This window comes from Lissotriton vulgaris, chromosome 4_1, assembly GCF_964263255.1.
Source record: "Lissotriton vulgaris chromosome 4_1, aLisVul1.2, whole genome shotgun sequence".
In the NCBI taxonomy this organism is placed as follows: domain Eukaryota; kingdom Metazoa; phylum Chordata; class Amphibia; order Caudata; family Salamandridae; genus Lissotriton; species Lissotriton vulgaris.
This window is the reverse complement of record NC_141691.1, coordinates 822,004,557-822,014,304: the sequence shown is the minus strand read 5'-3', so window position 1 is coordinate 822,014,304 and position 9,748 is coordinate 822,004,557.

Sequence of the window (9,748 nt, the reverse complement as noted above, 5' to 3'; positions counted from 1 at the left end):
AGACCCACTATCTGCACGACGCCGATCCTCAGCATGGCTCCCCACCCTCGCAAGCATCTCCCCCACGCACTGGTCACCCCTGCTCTCTCTCTCATGCATGGGCCATAAACTTCCCCCCATCTGCTCTGCTTTTCCCTGAGTATCACACCCTGTGCCCGCCCGACACCTCCCTTTCACCCTATTCACTACCGCACCCTCTGACACTCCTCTTCCTCTGTGTCTGATTGTCCAGGCCGGTCCCAGGCTATCACCTAGCCCTGCGGATATAGTTTATGGCCCCAACTGTAAAGAATCACCCCTGTTCAAAGGAGTTACAGTAGATCAAGGTCGCCACCTCATGAGATCCGTTACACCACACGCGTTCCTACTATCTGATAACGATCCTGTATTGTGATTGGGGAGGGGATTCTCACTGTAAGGGTGTGTGGGACCGAGCCTGAAGCAGAAGATGCCAGGGATGCCTTTTTGTACATCAAAGTCTTCACAATTATGTGTCACATTAAAAATATATAGCACTCCAACAAAGTTGTAGGATTATAACACTTTAATAACTTATAAATATATACAACGCTCCAACAAAGTAAACACGTTAAAAAAACTTTTTAAACAACTATTTATATGACATTGCTTTAACCAGGATAGACAAAGAAATGACACAGTGATGTAAAAGTTTCTGAAAGAAATGCCAAGAACGTCCCATGCGAAAGTGAATTTTATCTGGCAATTTTTTTCTTTTCCTTCTCATGAAAAGAAAGTTAATGCCAGGTTCGTTACCTGCTTCATCTGCAACAAAAAAAAACTCTTGAGAGGGACCGAAAAAAATATAGCTATGGTAATCATACCATGCATCGGCACATGGAGAGGTGGCACCCTCCTAATTATTCTAAAGCACAACTTCGAGATTTGGTGGATAACCCCCGACCGGCAAAAACATCCATCAATGACTTAGCAATAAGTGAGTCAGGCAAGGGAAACGGTCCCAAATCTGCAAAAGAACTTTGGGCAGATGAGATTGACTTGTGTAGCATGTGGAAAATTAATTTCATGCGGAGAGATTAGTATTACTTTAATAAATAGATCATATGAAAATCATCAATGTCCAAAACGTCCTAGAAAGTAATTTTTGTCATTTTTGAGGAAGAGAGATAACCTACAGTGGTACGGGGTCGTTTTCATTCGTACTAGGGGGGCCAGGTGACATTCCTTCGGGGTGGCTTAGGGGCATTTAAAACAACTTCCCTGATACAGGTAGCATATAAAGTAGAGGCTAAATACCAGGATCTTTATCGATTGCTTTATGCTGTACAAAAATGAAAAACACATACAACAAACCTGGACCATTCATATTTTCAATGTTTCTGCGTACTATACTTTTTAACCCTTAACTAATTGAGCTGCTTCATTTCACCTGCTTTTTAAAAAAAAAAAAAAAAATCGGAAACAGTGGCCATTTCTTCGAAACTTACCAATGTACGCGTTACAACTACGTTTGCTTTTTCAAAAACCTTTAATAAAAATGTTGGTGCCCAAATACGGGCCTACAACCCCGTGGGCCGGCCACGGAGCAGGCTGGAACTGTAAATGGGGGGGGTGGGGGGGGGGGATGGGGTATTTATTTGTGGAAAACATAACAGAGTCAGTGGTCGTTGATATCATAGTAAAAAGTGCGACAAGTGCAACAAAATCATATCGATAATTCATTGTGAGCAAGTACCATTAGTGTCGACAATTCCAACCTTCAATAATAAATACAGTAATCAATGATGCATTAGAACTTAATATCGATTCATTGTTCGAACGTGTAATCAGTCTTATCCCATATCAATTCATGTGGTAAAAACTGCATACATATCTCATGATATCAAGGCTGAGCAATCGGGGCACAACAAGGAGTTCAGAGTTTCATTTGTACCGGCGCCATTTTGGGTGAGATCAGGAAGGTCCAAGTATAGTCAAAATGTCTCCACCAACTTGTGGTTGGACCGGGACCTCTTTCGGTAGTCCAAAAGTTTTTGTTGAAGGGTAGCAGAGGGGACTGGGGACATGAACCATCAGTGAATGTGGGGTGGGAGGAAACAATCTCTCCTACCGGGTCATACTGGTGTCCCACCGGAACTGATCAAGTTGGTAGTCTTGCAGGATTTTGATCATTTCAAGACTGAGGCCGGCGCCGGCATGAGCGCGTCAACGTCCCTCGGCTACGTCGTGGTCGTTCCGTGGGTGATCAGGGCAGTCATTTCTCATCGTCGGTCGGGGGCCCCCGTGGCTCTTATAGAATCTTCAAAGTTGAGGAGAACGTTTCTGGACGCAGGACTCATTTTCAGGCTGAACTGAAAAGCGTTGTTGTACCGCAAAAGTAACCAAGACTGTCGGGTGAGTGCAGCGCCGCTGCATCGCAAGAGTGGAGGAACCCTTTTGTTGGGTGAGTGGAGCGTTGGGGGTGCAGCTGAGGGGCTCCCACCTGGGGGGGTGGGAGAGGCTCGTCCGCGCCGCCTCTCCCTCCCAGCGCACCCCACGCCGACACCTGGCGTTGATATCGTGATGTCCGGACTAGGCGATAAGAGGGGGGGGGGCAGAGGCAGAGGCAAGCCATCCCGCCCCCGTGGCCTGCAGGGCGCCGCTTCAGGACCGAACGGGGAGCTCATACCAAGCCGGGGCCAGACCAGGAGATACGAGGGGAGGGTCGGTGGCATTTGCAAGACATTCCTCTCCAGTGTTGTCGCAGCTAGAGTTCCCGTCGGCCTCGGCTCCTCTCCTGGTCCGGGGGGGGGGGGGTCGGTGGCATGTGCAAGACATCCCCCCCAGTGTTGTTACAGCCATAATTGAAGAAAGAAGAAGATCCCGTCGGCCTTGGCTCCTCTCCTGGTGCACCTTACGTGACGACCCTTTTGTTGGGTGAGTGGAGCGTTGGGGGAGCAGCTGAGGGGCCTCCAACTGGGAGGGTGGGGGAGGCTCGTTCGTGCCGCCTCTCCCTCCCAGCGCACCCCACGCCGACACCTGGCGTTGATATCCGTGATGTCCGGACCAGGCGATAAGAGGGGGGGGGTCGGAGGCAGAGGCAAGACATCCCCCCTGTGGCCTGCAGGGTGCCAGAAGAGAAAGGGAGGACTAGCACATTCCGGGCCGACCATCCCACGACTTCTCCGGCTGATGGCGGCTAGTCGGGCCCCGCCCTGCACGTGTCGAGGCCTCATCTTCCGGATGGGCGTAACCGTGGACCTGTTGCACTTCGGGAGTTTCCGGAATGGGGGTAGGTATCTGCTGATTTGTATCTATTTCATGTTACCGTTATTGGGCGTGGCGGGCGGTGGGACAGACATGCTTGGAGCAGTGGGGGGTGGCGGAGGTTAGCTACCTCGTGGCTGCCGTAACGTCAAGCTTGGCTTCTCTCACCACTTCTATGTTTCTTTTTCTAGCGAAGTCAAAAACTCATCAGTGGCCTACTGATTTTGTTTGATTTCTTTCCCTTCTTTTTCAAGTGTGTTTCATTGTAAAGTTTCTGTTTAACAGGATACAGTTTTTACTTCGTATTTTACATATGTCTTCTTTATTAGGGGTACTCTCCGGTTGAGCCAGATGATGTACCTCTAATAAATGGTCCGGGTGGAACTAGTTTCTCAATCAGTGGGGAGTAGATGGGCATGACAGATTACAACGGGGGACAAAAGTCCGCATTACCCACCCTTCACTACTTGCAAAGACTAGACAGAATATTTCTATTCCACGTTATTTGCAAACAGAGAATACCTCGTTAGAACTATTCCTTGAACAATAAATGTCCAGCCAATCAATCAATCAGTGGGGAGAAAAACAGGCATGACGGATTACAACGGGGGACAAAAGTCTGCATTACCTATCCTTCACTATCTGCAAAGGGAGACAGAATATTCCTATTCTTCTCTGTTTGTAGACAGGGAATATCTCAAATAGCAATAATCAATAAAAAATTAACAACTTTAAGGTAAATACTCGCAATATGACTACTCAACGAAGTTAAAAAGTAACGGATATAGGTACTTGAGAGGTTTTCGGTGGCAGATAATCTACAATATACACTTGTACATATGAGTCTGATACAGGGCGGATCTCTGTATAACTATGGATAATTAGATATTAGGATGGCATACTTTGACTTGTGATGTTTGATCTCATTTAGTCACTTCAATCTAATTTTAAACACTAATTTTTCTTTTTGTTTTGCAGATTAACTACAATACTTATTTTGGCCTCCATATTATTTGTTGTTTATTAAATTGTTTTGTTACTTATAGTTCTAGTTATTTATTGTAGTGTTATCTTTTAGTTATAGTTCCGGTTATTGTTTTAATAAAAGTTAATTAAAAAAGTACATACGTCTGTTTTTTTGTGGGGGTAGCAGTCATCAATAGAAATGATATTTATAATTTTAAGTATAATGCTGAAGCTCACTCATTAGCAACATATTGTGGTGAAATTTTAACCTATGTGCTGACGTAAGTGTTCCATAAACTACTACTATTGTAACAGGCAAAATACTGTTTGGGGGTAGGGTATAATACGCAGGAATGCTGTAAAAATAAATGGGCAAGGGCTGTTTTGTTTTCCACTGTTGCAACATAAAGTGATCGATAAAAATCCGATAATCAGGCCTATCAGCGACTAAGACAGCAGGCCGAGTCTCTTTTTCTCAACGACTCCCTCATGGGACGAAGAAACGCCCTTTTTCACGAAATAGGAATATTTTACTTGCAGGACAGTTGTTCATTTCCCGTGAAAATACATTAGCCTGGAACATTGTTAGTGATAAACTGTAAATGCATCTGGGTCCTTTGCTTAAAAAAAAATATATAAAATATATTTGTGAATTAGAATAAGAATATATGTTACAGCTATAGATATTTGCTATTAAAAAACCATTGAAATTCACTGAAAAAACCATAGGTTTTAGGCCATATATAGTTAGGGATTAGCATTTACAAAACCTTAATTTACTCGCACAAAACCATAGAAATTCGCATATATAGTTAGTTGCAATAACTATATATCGCTCACCCGCAATCCACTGCTGATGTTGTCACATATTACATCATTCATGAAATGGTCAGTGACATCACTGATGACATCACTGATGACAACTCAAATGACATCACTGATGACAACTCAAATGACATCACTGACAACATCACTGATGACATCAATCATGTGATAATACGATCAACCTCTTCAGACTCTAATATAACCTTAGATACACTCAGAGTAAACAGACACTCACAGACTGTCACTCATCCATGGAGTTACTCACACACCTAGTCAGTCATGCACTGAATCAATCACACCTCCATTTCATCAACTATACAGTTATACACACCTTACTTATTCAAACATATACTAACACATATTTACTCTCTTATACAATTCCTGATACAAGTTTCCAATGATCCATTCAGCCACTCACACATTCACTGGCTCTTATACACAGTAATTTATATATGTGAACTCTCACATGTACTGTGTTTTACATATGCACTTACTTTGACATGTAGCACTGAGATATCCATTCACTCACCAATACACTCGTACACAGTCAACCACCCATACAGCTGTTTCCACATGCAGTTTTGAACCCATAGATCTAGTGAATCAACTGTTCACACATGTATGCACAGAGTCACACACCTCCCAGCCACCCCCACACACACACTCACTCTCCCATACAAATACTTGGGCAACCAATCAATAACCTATATAGTTACTCATATAGCTACTGATCAACACATGCAGCAGTTCATAGAACAACAGATATAATGATGCACAAATTAAGACAGTTTAGTCACTAACCCATGCACTCAGTGAGACACATTTAATCACTCTCTCATACAGTCAGTCATGCACCTACTAAATCGTTCATCCAGACACTTATACATCCACTCATTCTTCAATATGTAAGACATAATTTAACTTTACAGAAACATACAGTCACTGGATGATGTCATCAGTGATGTCATCAGTGATGCCACTGACCATGTCATGAATGATGTAATATGTGACATCATCAGCAGTGGATTGCGGGTGCGCGATATATAGTTATTGCATGTAACTATATATGCGAATTTCTATGGTTTTGTGCGAGTCAATTAAGGTTTTGTAAATGCTAATCCCTAACTATATATGGCCTAAAACCTATGGTTTTTTCAGTGAATATATATATATATACACATATATATATATACACATATATATATATATATATATATATATATATATATATATATATATATATATATATATATATAAATATATATATATATATACACATATATATATATATATATATATATATATATATATATATATATATATATATATATATATATATATATATATATATATATATATATATATATATATATATATATATTCACTGAAAAAACCATAGGTTATAGACCATATATAGTTAGGGATTAGCATTTAAAAAACCTTATTTTATTTGCACAAAACCATTGAAATTCCATATATAGTTAGTTGCACTAACTATATATCGCGGACCCGCAATCCACTGCTAATGATGTCACATATTACATCATTCATGACATGGTCAGTGACATCACTGATGACATCACTGATGACATCTCAAATGACATCACTGATGACATCACTGATGACAACACCCAGTGACTGTATGTTTCTGTAAAGTTAAAATATGTCTTACATATTGAAGAATGAGTGGATGTATAAGTGTCTGGATGAAGGATTTAGTAGGTGCATGACTGACTGTATGAGAGAATGATTAAATGTGTCTCACTGAGTGTATGGGTTAGTGATTAAAGTGTCTTAATTTGGCAATCATTATTTATGTTGTTCTGTAAACTGCTGCATGTTTAAATCAGTAGCTATATCAGTAACTATATGGGTTATTGAATGGTTGCCCAAGTGTTTGTATGGGAGACTGAGTATGTGTGTGGGTGGCTGGGAGGTGTATAACTCTGTGCATAGATGTGTGAGCAGTTGATTCCCTAGGTGTATGGGTTCAAAAGTGCATGTAGAAACAGCTGTATGGACAGTTGACTGTGTGCATGAGTATATTGGTGAGTGAATGGATATCTCAGTGCTACATGTCAAAGTAAGTACATATGTAAAACACACTCCATGTGAGAGTTGACATATATAAATAACTGAACATAAGAGCCAGTGAATGTGTGAGTGGCTGTATGAATCATTGTGAACTTGTATCAAGGATTGTATAAGAGAGTAAATATGTGTTACTATATGTTTGAATAAGTAAGGTGTGTATAACTGTATAGTTGAGGAAATGGAGATGTGATTGATTCTTTGCATGACTGACTAGGTGTGTGAGTAACTCCATGGATGTGTGACAGTCTGTGAGTGCCTGTTTACACTGAGTGTATCTAAGGTTATATTAGAGTCTGAAGATGTATTATCACATAAATGATATCATCAGTGATGTAATCAGTAATGTCAAATGAGATGTCAGTGATGTCATCAGTGATGTCATTTGAGATGTCATCAGTGATGTCATTTGAGATGTCATCAGTGATGTCACTGACCATGTCATGAATGATGTAATATGTGACATCATTAGCAGTGGATTGCGGGTCCGCGATATATAGTTAGTGCAACTAACTATATATGGAATTTCAATGGTTTTGTGCAAATAAAATAAGGTTTTTTAAATGCTAATCCCTAACTATATATGGTCTATAACCTATGTTTTTTTCAGTGAATTTTCAAGGTTTTGTAAATGCAAATTCCTAACTATATATGGTCTATAACCTATGGTTTTTTCTGTGAATTTCATTGGTTTTTTAAAAGCTAATATCTATAGCTGTAAAATATATTCTTTATTAAGTGACGTATCACGTAGCCCGTGAGACGCCTCATGATGCATCGCATACCCGTGACGTATCGTCTCTGCAGCGCAAACCAAACCCAAAACGTAAGCGCGCCAGAACACGCTTAAAGATATATATATATATTTTTAACCTTAATTAGACAAAATCCACACGTGCACATATCACAAACGTTCAAAAAACACAATATGTCGGACTCCCGTTACGCTGCCGGTTAGCTGCCCGGTTAACGTACCAGGAAACACCTTTACCGCGAAAAATCGCAATTTTTTTTCTTTTGCCCCGCAGGGAACTTTAATAGCCCCCTCATCAATCCTAGGGGTTCAGGAGGGGTCTGCCTTACCCCTTTCATTCATTCACACCTTTTTTTTTTCCACCTCTTGTCTCTCGATCCTACCGAGAGACAAGATGGCGGCCGCTCTGGACTGTTTACAATGTTGACAGCCAATCAGCTACTCCTCAGGATTTTTTTTTTTTTTTTGGGCCCCGCGTGGTTTTATAATATCCCCCTCATCAATCCTATTGGGTCAGAAGGGGTCTACCTTGCCCTCTTTCCTTCATTTCCCCCTTTGTTTTGGTCTCCTCTTGTCTCTTGATCCTACCGAGAGACAAGATGGCGGCCGCTCCGGACTGTTTACAATGTTGACAGCCAATCAGCTTCTCCTCAGACTCCCGTTACACTGCCGGTTAGCTTCCCAGTTAGCTGCCCGGTTAGCTGCCCGGTTCGCTTACCAAGACGCGTCTCTACGGCGAAAAAATCGGATTTTTTTTTTTTTTTTTGGGGGCCCCGCGTGGCTCTATAATATTCCCCTCATCAATCCTAGGGGGTCAGAAGGGGTCTACCTTGCCCCCTTTCCTTCATTTCCCCCTTTGTTTTGGCCTCCTCTTGTCTCTCGATCCTACCGAGAGACAAGATGGCGGCCGCACCGGACTGTTTAGAATGTTGACAGACACCGGAGGGCCAATCAGCTTCGCATCGCAAAGTTCCGATACACGAAAAGTTCGCTAACCGGATCGCTGCCCGGAGCGCTGTTACAGATATATATCTTGATTTAAACGTTAATTTCTCAGAATCCACTGAAGCACATATATTGAGACCTAGCAAAGGCACATCGGGCTAACAGTCCCTACAATTTTGCCAAGTTTCGTGGAAATCCATTCAGCCGTTCGGGCTAAAAGTGAGTCCAACCGCCCTATGGAAATTAACATGGGAAAAACGCGTTTTGGGACCCCCCTTTTTTCTCGGCCCCCCCTTGAGGAAACCCCCCCAAATTTTCAGGGGCTGCTCAGAAACAAAATGTGCCATTTTCCTGAAAATTTCAGCCGATTCCGTCCACAAACGCCAAAGTTATTAGACATAGAATTTTCAAAAATGCCATAGGGAAAAAATCCTAACTATATATACCTACTGGCGACCGCCAGTAGGTAATATAAATATATATAGTTATTTATTATAATTTATAACTATGTTATAATTAAAAGACATTACTAATGAAAACTTTATTATATGTTTAAGTAGACAAATTAATACATATATATACGTATATATCTATATACGTATATACTATATACGTCTAAACTATATATAACTACCTACAGGCGGTCGCCAGTAGGTAGTTATAGTTCGGATTGTTTTCCATAGGAAATCCGCAACATTCTATCGGGAATAACTTTGGCGCCGGTTGAGGAATCTGCCTGTAATTTTCCTTAAATTTGCCTCGCCGCACTCCGCTCCTTCCCTGAAAGTTTGGGGGGGATTCGTCAAGCAGGGGCCGAGATAAAAGGGGGCCCCAAAACGTGTTTTCCCCATGTTAATTTCCATAGGGAAGTTGGACTCACTTTTAGCCCGAACGGCTGAATGGATTTCAACCAAACTTGGCAAAATTGTAGCAACTGGTAGC